At 41.6% G+C, this 26,568-nt stretch overlaps 1 protein-coding gene across 5 annotated transcripts in view; it reads right to left on the bottom strand.

Moving 5' to 3' along the window:
- The window catches only part of PDE4D (phosphodiesterase 4D), a 1,423,826-nt gene that overhangs the window by 1,380,018 nt on the left and 17,240 nt on the right, over positions 1-26,568 (bottom strand). For 2 of the 5 annotated variants that reach the window (XM_084801380.1, XM_084801384.1), the window contains exon 1: positions 991-1,106. The exons of 2 other annotated variants lie outside the window; for them this stretch is intronic. The gene's annotated coding sequence lies outside the window, so the exon portion shown is untranslated. Of the gene's footprint in view, positions 1-990; positions 1,107-1,491; positions 1,645-26,568 lie in introns of those variants that run through there. One more of the 5 variants, XM_084801383.1, reaches the window with a different exon arrangement.

Below are 26,568 nucleotides of genomic sequence, written 5' to 3'. Positions count from 1 at the left end.
TGTCTGTCTGTCTGTCTGTCAGTCCGTGTTAAAGGACAGGAGAGACCAACAGTGATTTAGAAGCAAAACATGAACTGCTTGCATTCACAAGTTCATACTCAGTGTGATTTCAGCGCCAAGTATGTGCTGCGGGAGAGAGCGGAGGCTTGATGTTTCCCAGTTTCCCCGTCGTCTCCAGCTTTCCCTAAACCTTGTTAACCACAGAAGTTACTCCCGTATTTACACAAAACTAACAAAGGCTTCCTTGGATAATTTGATCTGCTCCAACCACAAAATCCAATCCACAGATTTTTCTCCTGTGGGGTTCTGCGGGTGCTAAATCTGCTTCTCACACAGCGTTTGGAAATAAACTCCTGGTTTCCCATTCAGCCTTCCACCAAATAAACAGACCCACCAAAGAGCATTTTTTTTTTTTGCACATATGTAATTCTGTTAGTTACTCGTGGTGTCCTCTTAAATTAACTTCAAATTACAAAGGAGAAACACTCCAGCCACCTTCTCTCCTTCCCGGCGCGCTGTCAATGTACCTATGTCCCGAGAGGAGTCCTTCCCTGGAGGCTCACAGTTTTGGACAGGGCGAGCAGGAAACAAACCCTGCAGTTTGCCTGACTCGGGTCTCCAAACCTCTGCTTTGAGATCTCTGCATTCTGTTTCAACCTGCTAGTGTTGGACTTTATCACTTTATAGACACCCCCCTCCTCCCCATAAAAACAAGCGGGGCTAACAAATGCCTCCAACAGCCGCCTGCAAATGCAGTTTGGCTGGGATTCGCCCTGGGGGAGAGAGAAAAAAAAAAAAAAGAAGAAGCAAGAATAGCCCTGCAAGGTCCTAGAAGCTTTAAGATTCATCGCATTGAACTTGATACATACAGCAGCAAAGCACCTTGAATACAAATCATCTGCTAGTTCAGTATTTCCTCTTTACAATCACTCCCTCCCAGGGCATGTAATTAATTTCCTGAGCTTTGAAAAAAAAATCTGGATTACTCACACAGTCTTGAAGATGCAATGTCAGCTATTTAGGACAGAAACATCCAAGGCCGTGCTAGGACTCAATTACAACAACATATGCATTAAGACAGGAACTGGCAAGCTCGGGACTACAGCAACTATAGGGCTGGTGCTTCCCAACCGCCGGGCTATAATCTATGAAACTGAGCCGGGATCCAGCCAATCAGTTAGCTCCTCATAACAGGTCTAACTGGCTCTGGACAGCTGACGGGCTGTGCGAGAGCAAGGCAGAGGAGACATTCCGCACAGCATTGTGCCTAACTACAGTCACTTTGCCTGGAAAGGCCAGAGTCGGGAGGGGGGAAATCACAGCTTCTTTGTCTCAGGCAGGGAGGACAGGTGATCTGGCACACACGGAGTCTGAAACTGGAGCAAGATATCCTGGCGTGACAGTTAGTCCCTGCAAGTGCCGGCATTAAAGGACCAGCGGCACCCCAGACAGCAAAGGGCAAGCTCGCAGCCAAACCCTGAGGTAACTAACCTTCAGCTTCCCGTTTATTGTTAGCAGGAATAATGCAGAGAGGAAATGATACCCACTAAGTTGCTTGAGCAACTAAATAAGCTTCCATTTGATCTTCTTTATCTCTGTCCGGTGCTTTTCGAAGGTCGTTTGTTATGGAGTCCAGGGAGGTTTGTGTCCCTGGAATAACGTGCGTTGGGGTGGGGAAATGGGTCGTTTTCCAGCACAGCTTTCCCAGCCTGTTCATGTCCTCCTTAGAACGCGGGTCTACAGGACCGACAGGGAGGGGAGAGGCCAGGCTGCATACTTCTATAACAGAGGAAGTAACTGTGCGCAGAGTGGATAGGGAAGATAAACTGCTGCCCGGCTCCTCTAGCCTCTGGCTCTTGGGCCTCAAGAATGTTCCATGGAGAGAGGGTGGAAGCAGAGAATATTCAGACTCAGAATCGGTGGACTTTGCAATGCTCAGAGAGGTGGGGTTTTATGATCTCCCTCTGTAATATCGTCTGCCTTCCTTACCACTAAATTCCAACGACTAATTATACCTGATATTCACTGTGCCATATTCTACATTTCTTATTTATTAAAGCACCAACGAAAATATTTGGATATTTTCATATTTCATTCATGAACTATTAATGTTTCAATATTAATTGAAAATATTACTACATGGATGAGAAAAAAGAATTTAAGTTCAAAAAAGAAAATAAGATACACATAGCCCACACCGCTTAGACACTTAACATCTATTTCCTGGTAACAACTGCAAATGCCCAGATTCAAAAAATTTATAACAAATGCAATATTAGAAGCCACAAACATTCTTTGGGGAAAAACCCTTTCAAATCACTAAATTAATAATTATATTTTCAAAGTGGCAAGAGAAATTATAAAATGCTCAATTTGTGTTTTGATTTACTAACATCCTAAAGGGAGAGGAAATATTGCTTCACTGGTGACCAAGTATAAAGGATGTTAAGGGCAGAGACGGTTGCACACTTTTGGGTTGTTATAGATAAACGATTGATTTCAACCTGAGATGTGATAGCAGGAGAAAGTGGCAGAGTACAGAGAACAGAACAAAATATCCATGGGCAATTTCTTCCCAGGATTTATTCTTTGACTTGTCCAATTCATGACTAGCCAGAAATGAATACGTAGCTCTGTTTAAAATTGTTATTTTAATTTAATTAGACTTTTTGACAATGCTGCTACCTATGGTGACTATATGACAATAAAAACTTCTAAGCAAGGCTGTTAAAAGTGTTGTCCCTTTAGCTCAAAGATAATATAAATTAATTAGTTTGAAAGGAAGAAACATACTCTGTTGTTGTTGTTGTTGTTGTTGTTGTTGTTGTTGTTGTTGTTTGAGACACGGTTTCTCTGTGTAGCCCTGGCTGTCCTGGAACTCACTCTGTGGACCAGGCTGGCCTCAAACTTGTGGAGATACACCTGCCTCTACCTCCCCGGATTTTACCCGATAATAAAATCTCACTAAATCCCTCACGAATTCTTCATTTCAAATCCCCATTTCATCGGACAAGACCAAGCCTAGATGCCAGGTCTGTTCAACCTTTGCCATTGCTCAAAATTCATACTCAAAAACTAGACAATTGAGTTACAAAATAAACTGCCAAGGATCTCACACTGTCTTAAGTACATCGACAGTTTTACGGTGGGCAAACCGTTCATAGCTATCCCAGCGTTCGTGCAGCCCCAGAGTCAACAGGCTGGACATACCTGGTAGCAAACTGAGACGTGGAAGTCATTGCGTGTTGATTTTCATCCAGAAATTTCCAACTGGAAGAACTCACCACCTTAAAGTCAGACGAACACTGTCTCACCAGCTGAGACAGTGGCCAACAGCCATACACAAGTCCAGGCGTGGAATTTTTACAGCGGTTATCCATTTGACTCTGTCAACACAAGCTAACCCCTGGCTCCCTGACCCTCACAGATATTACGAGTTGTGGACTGACCTCATTCCAAGTGGCTCATTGATTAATCATTAATGTTCATCCCGAAGACACGAAGCCTATGAGCTTTCAAAATTATCTCCACAGCCTTCCCCTCCCAGAACTGTAAAAACCATGGCACCTCAAGGTCCTGCAGCAGAGTGTTTTTCCAGTGGTTTGAGTGTGTAGAAACCAGTGCTACAACACAGGGGCCTCAACACTGAACAACAAAAGCGGTGTATTGGTATGAGGTGTGATTCAATTTGAGCCAATTGTAGAATCACATTTTTCCTTTACCCCCCATTAAAAGCAAGTCAGGGAAGAAGAAAATTATACATATATATTTCAACACTATCATTTTCTCCTGTTAGTCCAGCGCGCCAGAGTCAACTACAGCAGGCATCACTCTTAAGCCAGCAGGCCTTGTGTAGGAGGCTCTGGCTTGAGAGACCGTGTCATCGCCATCAGTTCATCTCTGATTACTATTACGTCAGGTATTGAAAAACTGCAGTAAGCAAGAGTCACCCAAACAGCCAAACTCAGTTCTTGCTCATATTTCGTTGATTTCAGCTCTAGGGACAGGAATTAGGACAATCCCAATAGCTGAAGAGTATTTCAGAGATATAAATTTGTCTTTGGACCCAAGAGCATCAGCAAATTTCAAATATCAGAGCAGCTACAGTTGTCCCAAGAATGATTTATGGCCTCAGAGGCTAATCTGCCTGGCACTGTAGTTTATAGAGCCAAAGAAGTTACTCCCAACTGATTGATATATTCAGACCTACCACGCTGGCCCATCAAACCAATTAAAACCAGCAGGATGTTAACTCCATCCTATGTGACAGGGACACACAAATGTATCACTTTCACAATGCTGACCTCATTACCAAGAAACCTAGACATCAGAACCTGTTCCCTGGTAGGGGACAGCTGACAGCCAGCACTATATAAACTCAAAAGAAAAATTTACTTGAAAAGAAAATGTCAAGAAGACTGGCCTTGCCACAACAAGAAGTGTTGTGATTTAAGTTAAAAGTGTGAATACTAACGATGCAAATCTGTGGTCACTGTGTGGACTGAGGCATGCTCTTGATTTATATAACAAAACGCTTTACCTAGGCATAAAGATTTCAAATCAAATTTAGACTCACCATAGGAAGGGATTTTTGAGAGGAGGCTTTGTTTTTATTGTTTGTGCTTTCTCAGTTTGTTTGTTTGTTTGTTTGTTTGTTTTGTAGAGAAGGTGATTGAATCCAGGACCACATGCTAGGCAAGCACTCCTCTATTGAGCCACAATCCCAGCCCTAGTGTTGACCTTTTAATTCAGTCTCCCTTAAGAACACGAGTGTATGGAGCCACACTGATGATCTGTGTGACAAATTTCTAAAACGCATTTCACTTAAGCTTAACCCAATGACTTTTAATTCGGTCTTTCCTAAGAATGTGAGCATATGGAATTGTGCTAATAATGCATGCGAAAAAAGATTTGAAGATATAGTACACGATCGCTCACACTTAAGCTTAATGAAAACTGTCATCTTTTTTTACACTTAAACATAAATTTGTTTTAAATCAGAATTCTTCTGCATGAGATCTGACAAGGAGAGAAATTCACTTTTCTGTGGCCCTCCATGTCCTCTCTGACGGGTTATGAAATGAGATACGCAAAGACTGGTGATTTAACAAGAGAAAATGTTGGGAGTACGTTTCTAGCATATGCTGCTCAACCCATGTCTGTACTTCCGGGAAGGCTTCAAGCGCTACCACACGGAAGGGGAAGGCAAAAGCCATGGAGGCAGATTGTCTAGGCTCAAATTCCAGCTCTGGTCTTTTGCTGAGAGTTTGGGCACCATACCTAACAGCACTTTAAAAAGGAATCCTTGTCCCATTGCTTTCATTAAGATCATTGTGTGATGGACACAATGTACAAAATGAAGGTGGATCACTCAGTGTCCAGGTGTACTGGTATGGATCTGCTATTATCACACACTGCATTTGTGTTGACACCTCTGAGATCAAAGCAGTGAGATGATAAGTCACTCTTGTCACTTTTCTGCCTGGTTGTCACATGACCTTTGAACCCAACCCTGCATTTGGTGCATCTCATAAGGACACTTACGTGGTACGTGATGGAGAAGTGGTAATTGAAGCAGACATGACTCACAGAATAACTGGTTCATAGTTCAGGCAAGTTAAAAAGTCTTGCATGAAGAGAAAGTAATAATAGAGCTATTAATCTTCATTCTCGGTATCCTAAGCAAAAAAAAAAAAAAGATCTGAATAGGGGAAGGGGGCATCTATCCTGAACAGCTGTCCTGATTATCTAGAACACATGAGCCATGTCTCAATTCATACTGAGTTCCCAGTTTAAATATGGAGAGAACATTGAAGTTAATTATTCCTTTCCTCCCTCTGATGAGAGATTTCTCGAAGCAGGAGACTAGTAACTAAGGTTTTAATATACTCTCTGAGAAACAGAAGGAAAACAGGTCAATCACCTTGGAAAATGAGAAGCCTCCCTCCAAAGCAGTGTGGACTTCATTCATTCATTCACTCATTCATTCATTCACTCATCCATCCATCCATCCATCCATCCATCCATCCATCCATCCGTTCTCCTATTCACTCACAGCAGGGCTTCATGCTCACCTCTCTATTCCCATTCCAATACCCACCAGCCATATGTACCAGCGTCTAGTTCCGGGAATGAGCTTCTGGAAATGCAGACCTCACTACACATCCCACAGCGAGCTAAACAGTAATGAATTCTTTCCTGTCCGCCTCATCTTCATGGAAGATGGTTGCTCCGTGCTACCTAAATTAAGGAAACGCTACCTCTCCCTACAGAATTTAGCTCTAAAAGAAAATAAACATTAAGGAAACTGAGAGGGGCCAGAATTATGGTGAAATCAGTAGACCCACAGACAAGTTCTTTGCTAGAGTTAGAAAACCACCTCTGGTCTGTCTCGAGTTGATAAAGAAATCAGCAATGATGCTGATCATCTTCTTGGAGGTAGGCTGGGTGTTGCCAGGAGTTAACCTGTCTCATTGTCAATGAATCTTTACAGTAATAAAAATATTTTTAAACACCTTATTTTGCATGTCTATGCAGTTTTTGAAGACCTTGTCTTTCTATAGAGTCATATCTGTCTGCTGTAACTAAGATGTATATTCTTGTGATAAAAGTAGACTAGCAATTTACATGACCATGATGTAATCTACTAACATTTAAATGGTTTAACTTATTTCTCCTAAACAGCTTGGAAGCACTTTCAAAACATTGGAAGTAAATCTTGTATTATAATTGAGTTATATGGGTACAGTAACTAATATTAGAATATATATATGTGGGCAGTACTAGCTGAATATAGTCATGGTTCAAGGATGTAGTCTCCCTACACTGGATGCCCACTGAGGGAGCGGATTGTGTGAAAGGCTAAAATTGTCTAAGAAATAGGTAGAGTTGACAATCGCTACCATGGTTAGATGCATTTTCCCCAGGGGTCCATATAGAATATCTTAGTTCCCAAGGTAGCAGTATTAGGAGGTGCTAAGGGCATTTAAGAATGACATTCAGTGGAAAGTTTGGGGGTACAACCAAAGTGGATGATGCCTGGTCTCTCCAAAACGACATGATCTTGAGCTCAAATATTAAAAAATACAAGTGAAAATAAGTCTCTCTTTACTAACCAAATAACTGTGTCACTGATATGAAACTAACACAGAGATCCCATGATTAGGATCAAAGTAAAGTTTGTCTTAGACCCTCTTCGGATCAATTTATTCCCCCAAACAAAATCTCCCTATGTTCCCAACTTCCTTTGCCAAAGGAACCCAAGAAGGGGCTTCTCCACTCTGCTCATCAAATGAATCCCTTTGTGCCCGAAGGGTGCAGATTAAACCAGCCTGCGATAATAACGCTCCGCTAACTTCCAAGTGGCATTTTATTTTAATAGGGCCAAGGTATAACAAGAAGAGACACAAAAGGTAGACAGGGCTTTCTGAGCCTGAGAATCACCTGACAATATCAGAAACTTTCTCTTAGGAGCAAACCTGCCCTGTAGTCACAGCTCTAGACCAGGAAGAATGTCACTTACTTATGCTCCATGTGGGGCCACCACAGGGAACCGTGCACAGCTCAGCCCTGACCCTGTGGCCTGTGAGTCTTTCTCTCCACAGCACATAGAACCATCCAGCAAGAGTGGATTCCTCACTTAATTTCTCACTCCTATAATAAAACCAGGCACTATATGTGTCTCTTAAAAGGTAACTTAAGATATAGAAACACATGTTCAGTTGTCAGCAGCCGAGCGGGACTGGGCTGCTTCTTATCGTGAAAAAGTTCACGAGAATTTTTATTTCTTTATTTTATGTGTCATTAAAACGTAAGCACAGAAATCAGAAAACTGGAAAGGAAAAAAAAAAAGATGACACTTGAATCACATGTACGCTGGAAAACAATAGGAGCCTTTAAACTTCATGTGCAGAAGAACCTCCAGAAGGTATTTGTTAAAATGGAGGATCCCCAGTTCCTGGCATAGGATGCCACTAGCCTGAGTCTAGCGAACAGACCTTGGAATCTACATTGTCATTGCTTAGGCACCAACCATGCTTGCAAAGCTCGCCATTTCTGGAATACCCTTGAGAAATTTCAGGGTGATGTGTGCAAACCAAGTAACACAACGTCTGGAGCATTATATGTCCTCAGTACTTACTAGGAATCAGAATAAATTCCAGCTTCACAGGTTCGCTGTAGACTTGACCTAGCAATAAACCAAACTCACACATGGGCGCGGTGGTCTGCGAACACAGCCAGGGGTGGTTTTGTGCAGGAGAGAAAAATGAACGGGGGAGCACAGGACGCTGACCGACTAGCTCATGGTCTTCCAGTGATCCTTTGAACTCAGGCGAAAATCCTTGACTTCCAGTTGTCCCTCATTCTAACTGTCAACCGTTCCAAAAAAACAGTTTGCAAGATTACCTAAAATAACTCTTTACAGGCCAGAACTTTTCAAAGTGAAAATATACAAAACATTGCCATTTTATTTTCAACCTCAGATACAGAAAGAAAAAGGAAAAAAAAAAGTGCTATTTGATTGTTATTTAGAACTAAGTGGACCCAACTAGCACTTCTAGCCCACTAACCTCTGTACAGTATGACAGAACTGAGCCTAGCCCTGGTTGGCTGCTGTGCCCCTGTGACTCTGCCCATACCCTTTTGTGGATGGTGTAGGCCCTCTGCAGGTGGTTGAAGGCACTTGGGACGGCTCTTCACATTTGATGGGACTGCTGATGAGGAATTCTTTGTTTTATGCTCCTGGGCGTAGTAGGACAGAGCTCTGTCACATAAGAGCATAAATAACAAAAGCTTTGTTCTTTCAAACCAAGAGTTGGGAACATTAGATCTATGTGAAATCACATGGTCCTAAAGTGCCTAAGGACGGCAAGAAGGCAATATTCTTTCAGGCTGTCCATCAGCGCCCGTCACTCAATCATCCCTCCTGGCTTCAGAAAGCAATGGTTCAATATGGTTACTTTCTGGAGGGCTGTATACTAGGCCACGTATTTGGAACTACTGCTCTTCCTGCATTGAAATAAATGGAAGCTACTCAAAACCCACTTAGCTTCCTCCCTTTGAATCATGAGCGTAAGAACACAGCTGTTTGTGCTCATATAATGAAAAGAAAATTGAAATTCTGAATGAACAAGAATTCAAAGTACTTTTTATTTATACCATCCCAGGTGCTTGATATATGCTTTACTGCTTGGTTTACCCAGTAAGCCTCAAAGAGGCTGGTCTTATTATCTGCATTTTTTACTAAGAATGAGAGAGTTTATGTAAGTCCACCCTAAGGACAGAGTCGATAAGGCACACAGCTGGGAGTTCAATTGTCAAGGAAGTACAAGGCACTCCAAAGTCTCCTGCTAAGATTTCAGTGGGCATGCCACATTTCTAACATTGCCTGAGAGGAATGGGAGAACGTGATCCTCTTTAACACCCTGCTCTGCATCAGTGCATAATTTTCCATGGCAATATCTAAAGTGCTGCACTATGGGTTCTGTGGATTACATGGGATTTTACAGTAGGAATTGGCCATGATATGATACCCATCTGCTCTCGATAAACATTGCTTCTCGTTTTCCTCCATGAATGTACTTCTGCAAACATATCATACGCGTACTTTTTGTGCGTATATTGTATAACTATCTCCTAGCGATAAGTCCTAAACTAAAACCTGTTGAGTGAAGAAGCTATATATTTTACAGGGCTGTCCTTATCAAAAAAGGCTGTACCTGGCAGCTGCAAAAAAAGAAAAAAGAAAAAAGTGCCAGTTTCCTCAGACTAAGAGACGTACCATGTTTGGTCAACTACTTACATTCCTGTAAAAAGAAAATGCTAGGGGGAGGGTGACAGCATTTAGCATCCTTAGCTTTGTTTGTACTTCTTTGATTATTAAGGTGGTTGGGGCATCTTTTCCTTTGCATCTGTCACTGGCAATTACTCCCCCAATTAATTATCCCTGTTTTGGTTCTTTTTCTACCTTTCTATGACAGTCTAAAGGCAAAATTCTTTACACATACTTTCTCCATCTCCTTATTGTCTGAACTCTCAAGAGTTCATGCACTGGAATAGTAGAGCCTTTGATCTATGGCCAAAAGGACTTTGGTAACATATTACCAGGGGGATTAGTCAGGTTCCATAAAGTACATTCCAAGAAGAGAAACTGCTTAAGTCTAAAGAGCACAAAGCCATAAACTCCCCCTTGCTTGTCTGCTGCACAAGTAGGTCATCTCCTGCCTTTATCAGCTGTTGTTTATCTCACAAGAAACAATGGCCCATTCAGACTTAATCTTCTTTTCATGCACAGAGAAATTTGGACTGGAAGAAAGGCCAACAACAGCTTAAACAAACATCCCTAGAAAGGGGGAGCTGGACCAGGGGTAGGATGGGGACACCCAAATGCACAAATGCACACATACACACACACACACACACACACACACACACACACACACACACACGCATGCATGCACAGACACACATGCATCCACATACAGACACACACACCTATATGCCAGACAGAAGGAGAAACTTACCCGAGATGCCCTTACTCTGAGGTTGATGAAGGCAGCACACCTTCATCATTAAGCAACCTATTTAAAATCAGCTGGCAGAGAGCAATGCCCTGACAGCCAGAGCAAGGCTCATTCTGCCAGAAGAAACTGGCTAGAGGTTAGGCAGAGCCCAGGTTGAGTCTCCAGAGACTAAGACATTAATTCTACCTCCCAAAGTGCAAGGGTTTATAGAAAGAAAAAAATAAGGTGTTCTGTCAAGAAAACCTTTACTTAGGAAATTTGCCCAGGAATTTGCACAGAGGTGGGCAAGCCGTATGACAAGCATCTTCACTTCTAGGGCATGGCATGGTTCAGGTTGGCTGTGGGGAGAGAGCTTCAGGGACAATGTAATGTTGCCCCTTTCATTCTCTACTCAAAAACCAGTGACCAAATACACAAAGCAAAATGGGGTAAGTACCCATCATTTCCCTTGTAAATATTATTTGTAATATATGTACTTGTAGCTTGTAAATATAACTCGCACAATTAATTGCGTTTAGTCTATCTTGTCTGTTAAGATTCAATCAAGTTCAAGCTCTGGGTGAAGGAACGCTGGGCCTGGTCATGCAGCAGGTCTTTCCAGAGGCTTGCGCCTTTGCGCCTTCACTCATGGACCCAGAGGTGGCCAAATCCCTAACAGAAGAACTGAACAAAATCTATGCTATCCCATCTTACCCACAATTTTAAAAATATGAATGAATGGCCCAACATTCACACAACTAAGGAGACCCAAAATAAATAGTAAGTTAGCTACCAGTGGCATTATTTCTCACACTTCTAACACTCATGCTGGCCCTAACATCTCTCTCTTGTAAAACATATTCTACCCACCAACGATGTTTGATAAAGCCTTAGAGATCTAATGTCCTCCACCTTTTCTCAGTTTGAATGTTTTGTTTGTTTGTTTGTTTGTTTTGTTGGTTGTGGTTTCTTCTTCTTCTTCTTCTTCTTCTTCTTCTTCTTCTTCTTCTTCTTCTTAATGTATACAGTAATCCATCTGCATGTTCGCCTACATACCAGAAGAGAGCACCAGATCTCATAAATACAGTTGTGAGGCACCATGTGGTTGCTGGGAATTGAACTCTGGACCTTTAGAAGAGCAGCCGGTGCTCTTACCTTCTGAGCCATCTCTCTAGCCTGTGAATGCATTTTTTTTTTGAACTCTTTATGTATCTACATGGGCCAGCTGAACAGAATTCACACGTCTTTGAGAACAACTTGAAGGTATATTTAGGAAAATGGGGTTGGATTCAGTAGTGAGAATCATTCCATGCCAGAAGACATGTGCAAAGTGCGTGTCTTTAATCTCACGACTGCTTCCTGTGTTGAATCTTTGTGTCTGAACCCTAAGCACATGGAAGCAGAAAGCACAACTCACTCCTTGGTTCAGCTGGTTTCTCTACATAGCTTTATTGACTTTCATTGAGATGTTAGCAGTTCCTGGAAAATACCAAAGGAAAAGTCTCTCCTGAGCATTAACCTGGCATGGAGATTAGCTCCTGGCTTCCCGATAACCTGACACCCAAAGCTTCTTCCTCGGGAAGAAGCATAAAGAGATGCATCTTACACTGGCATCTCTCTATGAAGATGTGATGCTTCCCTACAAGAGAAAAGTGTTTTTCCGAAACTTAGTTCTTATTTGAGGGAAATTCTGTGGATTCCCAGCCATCTTCTCACAGGAAATTTTATGCCTCTGAATCAAAGGGTAAACCTTTAAGTAGGTTTTAACAACCCTCTTGGTCATTACAGACTCTAAAAATAAACAGCCAAGACCCACATGGGGACATTAAACTGTTGGTCAGTAGCGCAGATGGCACATGAACTTTTAGTGGAGATATGTTGGCTTCTAGAATATTCTCTCGTCTCCTCTGAAGTTTTTATAACAACACTCATGTTTTGGGGGAGTATTACATGGAGGCTGTGCTATATGCAATTTATTTTTATTTCTTAAAACTTTAATTCAATTTTGATTAGTAAATTTGTTTCTTTAGTCCTTTCCTCTAAAAACAATAAAATAGAAATAAACATTTGATCCTAAACATGGCAGAGACTTCTACTTGGGTATATTTAAGATCTCCTTATAGTAAAGCTTATATGATATACATTAGAGGAAATGCCTAATTTCATTGATTACTTAAAATCAGGCTCGGTGTTAAGTATTTCTTATAAGGAACTCAGTAAACACATGCTACCTAATTCATATCCATTGGGGTGGGGACAATAACAGCATGATTTTCAGAAAACTTGGAAGTTTTCAAAATGTTCTCATGTGTGATTTTTAAAAAATGACTGTCAAAGTTCCATAGAGAAATAGACAGGGACTTTTAAAGCGTACATATAAAGTTTTATAACCTGCAATGGGTCTAGAGTGATGGCCCTGTGAGTTAATGCTAAGCCTGAATTCAATGCCAAAGACCTACATGATAGAAGGAGAGACCATTTCCCACAAGTCACTCTCTGACCTCCACATGCATGCTATGGCCCGAGCCTTCCTCACCACACCCCACCAGACATAGATAAGTCAGTGTTGTTTTTTATAATCCAATGTAGCCACTTGTTAGCTTGGTGAATGTGGGTAGATTACTGAAGTGTTCTGAGCCACAGCTTTCACAGCTATAAAACATGAATGATACTATTACTCCTGTCATGCAGAACAGATGAGAAGGCTATGATAACGTAAGCCACAGACGCAGCAGGTAGCTGACGTGGGTCTGGCATTTAGAAATGGAAATGATCACCATCCGAAGACATGGCTAACATCGTTTTCCCATACCTACAGCTGTGGTAACTGAGGCTGGCAGAGATTAAGCGATCTTTCCAGTCACTACAGCTACTATTGCTGCCATGGCCGGAATATTGTCTCCACTCTCCCACAGGAAAGAGCTCCTTGCACTACCTGAAAATGTGCAGTATAAAGAGAACAGTTATTGCAGATCAAGGGGTAATTTCTGGATCTTGAAAGAAAAAAAGTTGATCATGCAACAGCAAATGACTGCTAAATTAAAACTCTGCTTCTACGATACTGTCTGCATTAGGAAGAGTATCTAATTAGGAAGACTGTTTTCTCTCTTGGGCACAGACAAAGCCTCCTGAGGATTTTATGAGTTTTACCTCACACCTTATCATTCAATCCTTTTGTGACCTGCTTGCAAGTTTTTACTAATGCTGACAAGCCTGAGTAGGTGGATCATCTACCCTTCAGCTGAGGTGAGTATCATCCCTAAACAAAATAGATTCCTGAAGACCAGTTCGGCCCTCTGGGATAAAGGAGACCCATCTCCCTGGGATGTCAGGCAGGAAGTAAACAATGCCAAAGGCCACTGTTAATGATGTCTATGTTTAAATATCTTTCCTTAAAACAATCTAAGATTCTGGGGCAGGGGCAATTTTACATTCTAACTGTCAGCTTCACTGAGCAAAAACTCTCACTGAATTACCAGCTGAGCTCCTATGCCATCACCAGTCACGTTAAATACTCCTCCACAGATGCCTTTGGAAGCTACATGACAATCACAGCTGCTTGCTGCTAACGTGCAGCTCTGATTCCTATGTCATGCACTGTCCAAATCACAAGCTCCTCAAACAGATGTCCTGGACTTGCCATCTTCACAAGTCTCAGTGAAAGGCAGGTGATCTTGTAACTGTTCCCACATAGGCCAGAAACTTAGCACTTTCCCTTGTGACCTAACAGAAGACATCTGTATCTGGTGCAGAGGGAATCAGCCCATGACTAATATGAGCACAGTCCTTCATTTGAATGACAGTCTTCTGTGGGCGATTTAAACACCTTTTCTAGCCATAAACACAAGTTCACTGTGAGCATAGTGGGAGACACCCTATACTAAATACCATCCTCCCCTGACGCTATAATGCTGGAACTAAAAAAAAAAAAAAAAAAAAAAAAAGACTTCTCTTGGACCATATTTTATTGCCTCCTTTGATTGTCATCATCAGTAGAATTAGATGTGACATGAAGGACGTGACAATAGCTGTGGAGATGATGGTGGCAGTGACAGCAAAGCTTCCAGAGGTACCACAACAGTGGTAGCAGAGGAAGCAACCTCTAAACCAATAGCATCCATCACCAGAAGGGTGACAGTGGTAACAGAGACAACAGTGAATGGGGGCAGCTGAAGAGTTCCAGAGAATGTCCAGGGCAGAAATAACAAGAAAGAGAGAAGATACCCTAGACCCAGAAGCTGCCGTAAGATTTGCTGTCAAAGTCTAGGAATCCCAGCTCTCTAGACCTGTGTGAGAGCTGCAAAGATGTGAGCACCCCAGAGGCCTGTATCTGAGCAGTAACGCTAGGGAAGCAGCGAACTCCCAGCCATCTGCTGCCAGAACTTAATGGTGAAGAGACTGGTGGGTACCAGCACTAGAAGAAGACTGCCTGTTCCTCTACCCATAATTCCCCGCAGTTGACCGGTAACACAAGCAGGTGTTAGAGGAGGCCACCGTTCAACTGCCATTTCAAAACAGTAGTCCATTACCCCCAAAGCAGTGATTTAAACATCTCGAGGATTTCGGTGAACTGTGACAAGGGATAAGCAGAACATTTTCATATGCATTTTTCCAGTTCTATAGCAAATACGAATTCTGTAACATGGAACATTCTTCTTAGGACTTTAAAAAAATACTTTATTTAATACTCATGCATGTATATAATGAGTTTTGATCAAGTGCACCTCCTACAATTCCTCTCCTACTTTCCCTACCATTTCCCCCTCTCTCTTCATGAGCTTCATATGTCCTGAGCACTGCGTACATGAGCGTGACCATGGGCCATCTGCTGGAGCATGGGTAGCCTTCCCCAGCAGCCGTCAAGTACCAATAGATCCTCAGACAGCGGTGGGACTTCAGCCTCTTCCTCATCTATGCTGGGATTTGGGTTGGCTTGATCTTGTATCAGTCTCGTGCACGTAGTCCCATCTGCGATGGGTTCACGCATGCAACTGGAACTTGCTTATAAGTCACTAAATACATTGACAATCATTTTAGACCTGTAAGCCTCAGATTAGGACGTCAGACCAGCGCAATGTGATGACACTCTCTGGCATCTTGTTGGGGGTGGGGTGGGTTCTGAGATCACTAAAAAATTGAGGGTGCATCTTATGCTTCCATATGGACCAAAGACGTTCATATTCGTATCAACAACTCTCGTGAATTAAAATGGAAAGGGGAGAGTATGAGAAAATCCAGTACAGTCTCTCCCAACCCCGGATGGTAGAAAACAAGTCAAAACATGCCATGATCTATAGAGAGCTGCAAGCACACCAACACTGTAAATATATAGTTGATTCTCTGCCCGGTTGTTTTATTTATCCAGCAACCATTCCCAGCTGTCAGTAAGTTCTCTTTCCATTGCTTTAATCTTGACTGTTTATATTGGCTTTCTTTGGAACTGTTGCTTTTAAATCTGCATTTCTTTGCTGTTTTCTGTATTATTTCTACTTTTCCCTTTATTCACCCGCCCTTTGTTGTATATGAAAAAGAACCAAGAATCTATAGAAATGTAAAAATATGGTATCATTACTGTGATCAACGTTATTACTCTTGTCAAGACATAGCTAAATGTCTTCTCCATTCATACTCTCATATCTACAAATTTTCCTTCTGCTTCTTGTCTTATCTGTGCTTCTACAGATTTCTTGAAATATACGATATAAATGCCAATCATAGAAAAAGAGGTGTAATTTTTCCCATTAATGATTTTTAAAGTTTTTGAGAACATTACCCTGAACACTGTATCTACATCACTCCTGCCTGCCTCACACTGCTCCTGTCTCCCCTCCCAATTTCTTTTTTTTTAATTAATGTATTCAGATTACAACTCAATTGTTATCGCATCACTTGTATTCTCTCATTCCTCCCTCCCGCTTTCACCCTATTCCCCTCCCCCAGGTCTATGACCGAGGGGGACCTCCTCCCCCACTATATGGTCATAGGCTATCAAGTCTCATCTTGGTAGCCTGCTTATTCTTTCTTTGAGTGCCACCACCAAAGGGAGGTGGTCAAACATGGGGCACCAGAGTTCATGTCAGAGTCAGTCCCCGCTCTCCAGATAACTGTGGAGAATATCCAGTCCATTGGGTAGATTAGAGTAGGGGTTCGATGTTTACTATTTATATTGTCCTTGGTTAGTGCAGTAGTTTGAGCAGACCCCCCCTGGCCCCCAATTCACGCACCACGGTGTCTTTTTGTAGGTTTCTAGGACCCTCTGGGTCCTTCTATTTCCCCATCTCCTATATTTCTCTTACCTAGCGTCCCAGTAGGATGTCCTCATATCTGTCCCAATCTTGTAGTAAGTGAAGACTTTCATGGGCTAGTGCCCACTTTGAATGGCTGAGAAACACTTAAGGAAATGCTCAACGTCTTTAGTCATCAGAGAAATGCAAATCAAAATGACTCTAAGATTCCACCTTATACCCATCAGAATGGCTAAGACCAAACATTCAAGTGACACCACATGCTGGTGAGGATGTGGAGAAAGAGGAACACTCCCTCATTGCTGGTGGGAATGCAAACTTGTGTGACCATTTTGGAAATCTATCTGGCGCTTTCTCAGAAAACTGGGAATAGGGCTTCCTCAAGACCTAGCTATTCCACTCCTTGGAATATACCCAGAAAATGGCCCACCACACAACAAGGACATATGCTCAACCATGTTCATAGGAGCCTTATTCATAATAGGCAGAACCTGGAAACAGCCTAAATGTCCCCTTCCAAATTCATGAACTCTTTTTCTCAATAATTGTTGTCACATGGACACACACACACACACACACACACACACACACACACACATAGGGACACATGATCTACCGAGTTTATTTAACATTGTCCATATGCACATGTATCCAGGGCTGGCCATTTGACATTAGAAATTCTGCGTGGGAGCACCTTCCTGAAGGAAACTAATTTTCTCCCTCTCTCTGCCACAGGGATAAGACTGTGGAGTTTCCTGCATTCACACTAGCATGTCAACTGGTGCTGTCATTATGTTTATCTTGTTCATGGAGTCATATTGTTGAAGAGTTCTTGGGCACATTTTCCATGTCATGTCTACAAGATATTACCAGGCAGCAGGCATCCTGGGCCACTAGCTCTTACAAGCTTTAACATGAAGGCTGTATCATAGATATATCAGTTGGAGTTGAGCACCTTACATTCACTTATTCTTACTCTCTGCTTTGACCAGTTCTGCATCTCCTTAATGGTCTCATATGTTGAAAAAAAAAAAGAGAAGCCATTTTGAAAAAGGGTGAGAGCTACAGTTATCATAGACAATAGATAGATGATAGGATAATATGTACATATTATATCTATCTATAGATTTATAATACTTATCTGTCTATAGTAGATATATGTGGATATATATATGCCCATATACAATAGGGATATGAAAGCATGAGCAACTTTTTTCAAGACCCAGACATTAAACTCTAATCTGTAGTAATTGTGCTCTTTACAGTGTGTGTGTGTGTGTGTGTGTGTGTGTGTGTGTGTGTGTGTGTAATATATCAGTATATAGGTAAGTATTTGGACTACATGTAGCATGTTTTTAATCTGGAAGTAGTCAGTGAGCCAAGCTACATTCATTAAACATCATCTATAAACACAATGATTTTAGTAAAACTAGAGAAAAAGTTGTAAAAGATGTAGTTTTTGACCTAAGAAAGCTTACTATCTAGGCAGAGTGACACACCACACAATGAACATGAAAGGAGACATCAACATGGTGTAGAGATGCTCTCAGTTCAGAAAGAGAAACAAGTTGAGGCCAGTAGGTAAGAATTTCTGAACGTGAACTTTAAAAGGAAATGAGTATTGAAAGTTGACAGGAACGGGGCATTCTAGCTAACCCCTTGGTGTTAGTCGACTATTTCCTATAGCTTTCCACATTACACTGGGGACTGCTCAGTTCTCTGATGGCTTTTTCATTTCTGTTTTAATACATTATTATAAGCATGCTTGAAACTTAAGAAAAGCCTAATATGGCTTCATTTGGAGTTTCTTTTGCTTCTATGATCGTGCATATTGGTTTGGTATAATCACATCCTACCTCTCCAGTTCTTTCAGAGGTTTTAAGGGGTTGTGGTTTCTTTGGTTGTTGCTTGCTTGGTTCCTGTCTGAGTTTGGTTTGAGTTTTTCTCTTTTTAGGTATGTGTTTTTAGCAAGGCATACGAAAGGCAGCTTGTTAAAGGAAGTTGGATTTGCCTTTGGACCTTGTTTCATCCTTGGCCAAAATCCTTCCATTCTCTCTATATAGATCGAGTTATAAAACAGCCTCGTCCATCCAGAAGTCAGGAAGCCAAGGGAAAATCATCTGAATGAATCAGAACCTACTGACCACTTGGTCAATACACCCCAAGCCTAATATACATAATCACTCTCATTATCTTTTCTAACAGCTTGGCATCTTCCTTTTCACATTTGTTTCAAATTGAAGTTGACGAAGTGACTGTTACTTGTAAATTAAAATTCATCTTGGAAAGAAATAGAGGGCATAATGCTTTTAAACAAGAAGCCAGATTTCCAATAGCAGAAGAGTTTCTTCCTATTTACTTTGTTTTCCTTATGCCGGTAACTGTTTAAAGAACGAGCTACTTATGTAAGACCTCCCCCGATCCTGCCATGCCCATACGGTGCTCCACACACCTGCCTGCTGAAGATATACGCCAAGGTCAGCTGTGAATGCAATAATATAAATTTTATATTCCACTAAAGTATGTTTGACTGATCCTTCCTGAAAGGATTTCTCAGGCAAGAGACTAATAACTGGAAAGAGAAAAGGAGAGGGCAAACTGTAAGATGCCATAGAGATAAGAGAGTGAAATAGCAAAGAACAATTTGATGGCAGAAAGAAGGTCAATGGTTTTACAGTTTTGTAGAGCCCCGTCATGGCCCACATCACCTGTAGAGCATTGGCATCATGCACCCTCCTGCAGCACTGCACACCTTCACCTGTTGCATCTACCAGAAAAGCTCTACAAGGCACGTATTTCACATCACTTTGACTTTTAAGAAAACAACAAAGGGAGATGCTTTCATCTGGCTCATTATAGTTCTGATCTGCTCATTTTCATGTTCTGGGTGGCCAGAGAAGAACTCTCAGCCACAGAAAGCCCCTCGGTGTAAATTTGTCTTCACTGAAAGCCACTGAGCTTAGCGCTGTAGCTCGGTCACAGGTGTCTGCCCATTGCAAGCCAGTGTCATACTTGTCTCGTGCTTTTCATCAAACCTTTGATTCAGCAGGCAGATTTTCAAGGCTCAGTGCTGATAGAAATGCCCTGTAGCCAACGTCGAAGCCAGACCTTAGATTTATGGAAATAAAGTACGTGTGGTACTTCAATTATACATGCCTACTTTGAATCAAAGTGAACACTCAAAAAATGCATCCTATAAATCCTGCTATTGATTTTTTTTTTATCAAGAGAGTCTCCTGATTTGGCCCAAAGTGCTTTCCTCAAGGGGGCATTTTAATGAAGTCTGCATTCATACATAACAGCATATGAATGGACTTCCATCACCATTTAGTGTGTGTGTGTGTGTGTGTGTGTGTGTGTGTGTGTGTGTGTGTGTACACAGTTAAGTGGCAGGCTTTCGGGTGATTAAATGTCACCCTGCCTATCTCTGGCTCAGCTGGAAAGCTCACAGTGCCTGCACAATTTTCACAGTGCCTCATCAAAGTTTCAAAGTATAGTTACTAGCTTGTAGATTGGTTATCTATAGTAGTGTGAGGCCTTGACAGCGGCCTTGACACTTCTCTGAGAGTAGAATAAAGGTAGTGAACATGACTGAGTGCCTGCTCCTGCAGAGTGCATAGGGCATGAAGTGCCCAGCCTAAAAGAACCAGAACATGCATTTATATGTACTCATTCATGTGCACATACATGTACACAAACATTAACTCACATACATTGTATCTGCCACATATGTATACTCATACATGTATACATACATGGACACACACACCACACACACACACACACACATATACACACAAAAAAATAATGGAGAAATACTAATGAAATCCCAAAGTGGATTTTAAAAATTGTAAAAATTATCCACATGTATGGCCAAGGCTCTGAGGTTTGGAAGAGGTTTTCCGGTGAATGCTTCCTATACAAAAGTATGAGACAATATAATGAAGCAAGGACCAGTGTGGACATCTGAAAAAGCCAAGCCATGCAAGTCACATGCGGAGCATGCGCAAGGGTATGCCACCATTAAAAAGCAGACAGGAAATGGAAGGGATGGAGGAATGGGAGGATACAAGGGATGGTATAACAATTGAGATATAATATGAATAAATTAATAAAACATATTTTTTAAAAGCAGACAGGAATTAGGTTTCAGAAAAAGAACAGACAGGAAGAAGAAGAAGCTGGGCTTAAAGAGCTAAGCTAAAATGATGCTACTCTGGGAAGAAAAGGAACTCTATAGTAAGTGTGAAATAACACGTGTCATCTTATATGAAAAACAGGACATTTTGAAATGTAGACAGTAATTAATGGGGCCCCAATGAAACATCTTGTGTCACCAAGCAAAAAAAAAAAAAAAACCCCAGTGCTATGAATGGGTTACATCTTGCTAAGTTGTTGGCCAAACTGGTCCCATAGACCACTCAAAACATCACAGGTTATTGTCAAGGCTATTGATTACCCTTTCCAGACTGAGGAAGACACTGATAAAGATACCACTTACTTATGTCACTGAGCATGGAGGATGGAGATGGGGCCCAGCTAGAAGCTTTACCCCTACTTCTAGCATCCATGGTACTAGGAGGCACTTTGCACACTATTGCAAAAACAAACAAACAAACAAACAATCTACCTGTCAATATTACTTAGTTACAAACCCTACTACTATAGCAGTGACCCACCTGCAAGACATACTGGTGCAATAGTTGCACAACCACTTCTTTATTTAAGGGTCATTCTATTAAAGAGACCCTAAACTTGACGCTGCTGAAGTGGCCAAGATCCCGAGACTAGATATCCCATTGGCCCTAGGGGGAACCTACAGCTATTATCCTACTAAAAGAACACAGCAATTAGATGACTTCTAATGACACACTGCTGTAGCCACAGATCAGTGCACTGCTCAGCCCTCACCAGGGAAGCTTCTGCTCTCAGGAGAAAGGAATTAAAATAGAGGGCGAGATCTGGCTATTATGAATAAAGCTGCTATGAACATGGTTGAGCATATGTCCTTGTTGTGTGCTGGAGCATCTTCTGGGTATATTCCAAGGAGTGGAATAGCTGGGTCTTGAAGAAGCCGTATTCCCAGTTTTCTGAAATAGCACCAGATAGATTTCCAAAGTGTCTGTACTAGTTAGTATTCCCATGAGCAATGAAGGGGTGTTCCTCTCTCTCCACATCTTCGCCAGCATGTGGTGTCACTTGAATTTTTGATCTTAGCCATTCTGATGGGTGTAAGATAGAATCTCAGAGTTGTTTTGATTTGCATTTCCCTGATGACTAAGGAGGTTGAGCATTTCTTTAAGTGTTTCAAGGACAAAACTTCAAACCCCTACCCAGATCTAGCCAATGGACAGGACATTCTCCACAGTTGAGTGGAAAATGGAGTATGACTTTCACACGTACTCTGGTGCCTCATATTTGACCACGTCCCCTGGATGGGGAGGCCTGGTGGCACTCAGAGGAAGGATAGCAGGCTACCAAGAAGAGACTTGATACCCTATGAGCATATACAGGGGGAGGAAGTCCCCCTCAGTCACAGTCATAGGGGAGGGAAGTAAGGGGAAAATGGGAGGGAGGGAGGAATGGGAGGATACAAGGGATGGGATAACCATTGAGATGTAATAAGAATAAATTAATAAAATTAAATTAAAATTTTTTAAAGTAAATAAAATAGATAACAACACTTGACAATGTGCAGAGATGAGAGACTTTAGAGCTCTCAGCCCTAATGGGATGTCATCACCAAACCCCACCCATAACAGTTCAGGGACTGGTGTGGAAAAGGAGACATAGAGACTGTAAAAGACAGGGATGGGATAACCATTGAGATGTAACAAGAATAAATTAATAAAAAAAAATTTAAAAAGAGACTGTAAAAGCCAAAGGTGGTGGACAACTCCAAGGAAAGAACTGCCTTTTCCAAACCCAGCCGGGCTGATATACATGTGGATTCAAGAAGACTGTGCACAACGCCTGATAAAGCTCAAGCCACACAAAATCCCAACATGGAAAAGGGAAGGAGAAGCAAATTTCCGTTCTTAACCAATCAGCTTTTTGCAAGGGAAACATGCAGAGAGAAGGAAAATCCTTTTTCTTCAGTGGAGTAGACACTAGGTGTGTCAGCTACACTCCAGGGAAGGTCCCATGCCCAGGGCTTTTGTCTTTTTTGATGGTTTGATGGTTTTGTCATATGGATGTTTTGTTTGATATTATTTTTCTGCTGTTGTTTTGTTTTAGAGAGAGAGAGAGAGAGCATGAAGTGGGCAGATAAGAGGTGGCAAGGGTCTGGAAGGAGTTGAAAGATGAGAAAGAATATAATGAAAATATTATATGAGAACAGATAAGGAAAAAGTAAGAACAAATTTTCCTCTAGGTAAGTCATAAGTCCAGCTAGATTCAATATGGCTCACCTTTTTCTGATTATAAAAACGGCACCTTTGAACTAGAAATGATCATAATGAGTGAGTTAACCCAGAAGCAGAAAGACTCAAATGGTATATACTCACTTATATCTGGACACTAGGCCAAGGGGCATGTCCCATGAAAGTCTTCACTTATCAGGAAAGTGGGACAGAGGGGAGGATATCCTATTGGGACTCTAGGTGAGAGAAGCATGGGAGAATGGGGAAATAGAAGGATCCAGAAGGTCCTAGAAACCTACAAGAAGAACATTATGGCGGCGGATCGGGGCCCAGGGGTCCTGCTCAAACTATGGCACCAGCCAAGGACAATACATGCAGTAAACGTCGAACCCCTACCCAGATCTTCACAGTTGAATGGAAAGTGGGGTCTGACTTTCACACGAACTCTGGTGCCCCATATTTGACCATGTCCCCTGGATGAGGAGGCCTGATGGCACTCAAAGGAAGGATAGCAGGCTACCAAGAAGAGACTTGATACCCTATGAGCATATGCAGGGGGAGGAGGTCCCCTCATACACAGTCATAGGGGAGGGGAGTAAGGGGAAAATGGGAGGGAGGGAGGAATGGGAGGATACAAGGGATGGGATAACCATTGAGATGTAATATGAATAAATTAATAAAATATATTTTTAAAACAGCACCATTACAAGCATATGGTGTCATGTTTGTTCCAGCCATGTTTAAGCATCACTGTTGATGGGGCTTCATGGATGTAGCTGCTGACACTTTCAGGAATCAGTCTCAGAGCACACTCCCTGATCCTCTGACCCTTACAGTCTTTCCGCCTTCCCCCCACCCCCAGCCCCACTTTCTGCCATGGTTCCTGAGCCTTAGGTGCAGGAGTTGTGTTATAGATGTGTCATCTGGGACCAGGATCCACAACCCTACCTTTTGATCTGTTGTGATCTTCTGTAGTGGTATCTGTTGGAAAGAGAAGTTTCCCTGATGAGGGGTGATGACTACAGTTACCTGTGGCATTAGGACAAGTCGTAAGAATGTAGCTACAGACTATGTTGGTTTAGTCAGGTGGCAGTTGTGCTAATAGTTGTACTAGTGTAGAAGGCGGAGCTCAGGAGGCCCTAACTTTAGGCAAAGAACTGCAGGCAACTAAGGAAGGCAGAGAGTGGGAGAAATAGTCTTCCCAAGGGAAGAGCACACCAATTGGGTATCCATGGATGGTCAGCCATGAAAAACATACATACAACTAACATAAACACAGTAAATAGACTGAACAAGTTGGATTTATGTGTTTAGGAATACACACACACACACACACACACACACAGCAACAACAACATAAAAAGAAGCCCTGAAAGCCATGAATCTGAAATGAGGAGGAAACATGGAAGGTTCGGGAGTAAGGAAATAAAAGGGGAAATGATGTGATTATATTATAATCTCAAAAAATAAAAAAATTATTTTGAAATTCATACAACTTGAAGGTTTTTTTCATACAAGTCTTTCACTCGCTTGGTTAGACTTACACCCAAATACAAAGGGGAGACTGCCTCTGATATGAAGTCTGGTGCCCTCGATTTGATCACTTCCCCTTGGTGGGGTGGCCCGCTGGCACACAGAGGAAGGGGAAGCAGGCTATCTGGATTAGACCTAACAGGCTGTGGTTATAGGTGGGGGAGGAGGTCCACTTCTGTCAGAGGTCTAGGGGAGGGGAATAGGATGGGAGGGGGGAGGGGGGATGATGGAAAGATACAAGTGAGGGGATAACAATCAGGATATAATCTGAATAAATTATAAGGAATTAAAATTTTAAAAATACACATTACCATTTGAAAATTTAAAATTAAAAGAAGAAAAAGAATAAGGAAAGAAAAGAAATATCCATGATTTCATTAATCAAAGCTAATCAATGCTTGAAAACTACATTTTTAGAAGTTTACATTAACTCCTAATATTTACATTAAAATGAAGGTTCTGTATCTTTCTACATAATATGCAATTACTTCCTGTTTCTAATTATTCTATAATCACCTCCTTGGAATATATCATTGAAGGGAAAATCTCGTGTCTGGTTTTAGAAACTTTCCCTCAACACTCCTTAGACTGTATGTCTTTGAAGTCCTCTGCTAGACCAGGTAGAAAATGCAGTGCCAAATACATCATTAACCTATAACACAAAGTCACCTCTGAACACACACAGATGTCATTTTACTTTTTGGAGTTATGAGTTCCTTTGAGAATGACATGAAACGTATGAACTTATTCCTGCTAAAATATTCATAGATGGGAAAAAATAGATTGCTGGAGCCAGTTATGGAATAACTCAGACTGACTTCTCCACATCCAACCTTGGTGAAATCCTGGAACATGGTCTTGTATGTAACTTGGGGCTCTAACAGTAAGTTCAAGCAGATGGAAAAGGATTAGGGTGGAGCTACTGTATTTGCTTCCAAGTTCCAGGGATACACCTCAACAGACTTAGTTCCGCCCCTTGCTGGACCTCTGAAACCCCTTCCTTCTGCAAATCCTGGAGCTTTTGGAATAGCCCTCCTTGACTGGCATGATGTAGCCAGGTCCCTGTCCTATGGAACCCACACTGGGTTCTTGGAGGTTCAGGAGTAACTGAGGCCTTCACCAACTCTGTCTGTTTGCCATCTGCTGCAGAATACAAATGGTTTTCAATATGCTTTACTGAACACATCTCCAATCTCCAACCTTACATCATAATCACAGATTAGGAGTGCTTTAGTAGCATAAACCGTGTAACTCAAATATGCCCAATTTATTCAACATATTTATCAGAAAATGTCTGCCAAAATGCACTGAACCAAGAGGAATTTGTCTAGAATGTTGTTCTAAATGGAGGAGAACAGTATATCTTTGGTTAAATAAAAGGAGATCAGCGTTGCCTGAGGTGACTATAAACTCTACAAACTGTCTACACACACATATGCATTAACCATCATTTTAGCTTAAAAAAAACATTTACATACAGAGTTGATTCCCATTCACAGTAGTTTATATATTCTAAAAGTTGCTGAGCATTCTAATTTAGCAAACACTGGTCCATTGTCCCCAGTAGAAACACACAGTCAGGTTTGTGTGAGCTTGTGATCACAGTTTCATCAATAATTCCACGAATAAGTCCTGTTTTCCATGTTTTTCAGTTTAAAGATACTTCATTTAGCATACATATACATACATACATACATACATACACACACACATACATATATACATGGATAGTTTGCTAATGCTGGACACACTATCAACAGCTCTATAACTCACAGCTGAAAGAAACTTGTTCAGGACACACATTCTCCTAATGAACACCTTCTTGTTCTTTTTTTCATATACTTATTTTTTATTATTAATTTATTCATATTACACCTCAGTTGTTAGCCCATCCCTTGTATCCTCCCATTCCTCCCTCCCTCCCAC

This window comes from Acomys minous (assembly GCF_964271855.1).
Source record: "Acomys minous genome assembly, chromosome: 11".
Lineage (NCBI taxonomy): Eukaryota > Metazoa > Chordata > Mammalia > Rodentia > Muridae > Acomys > Acomys minous.
The sequence above is the reverse complement of the archived record's forward strand: the minus strand, read 5'-3'. Positions and strand labels throughout refer to the sequence as shown.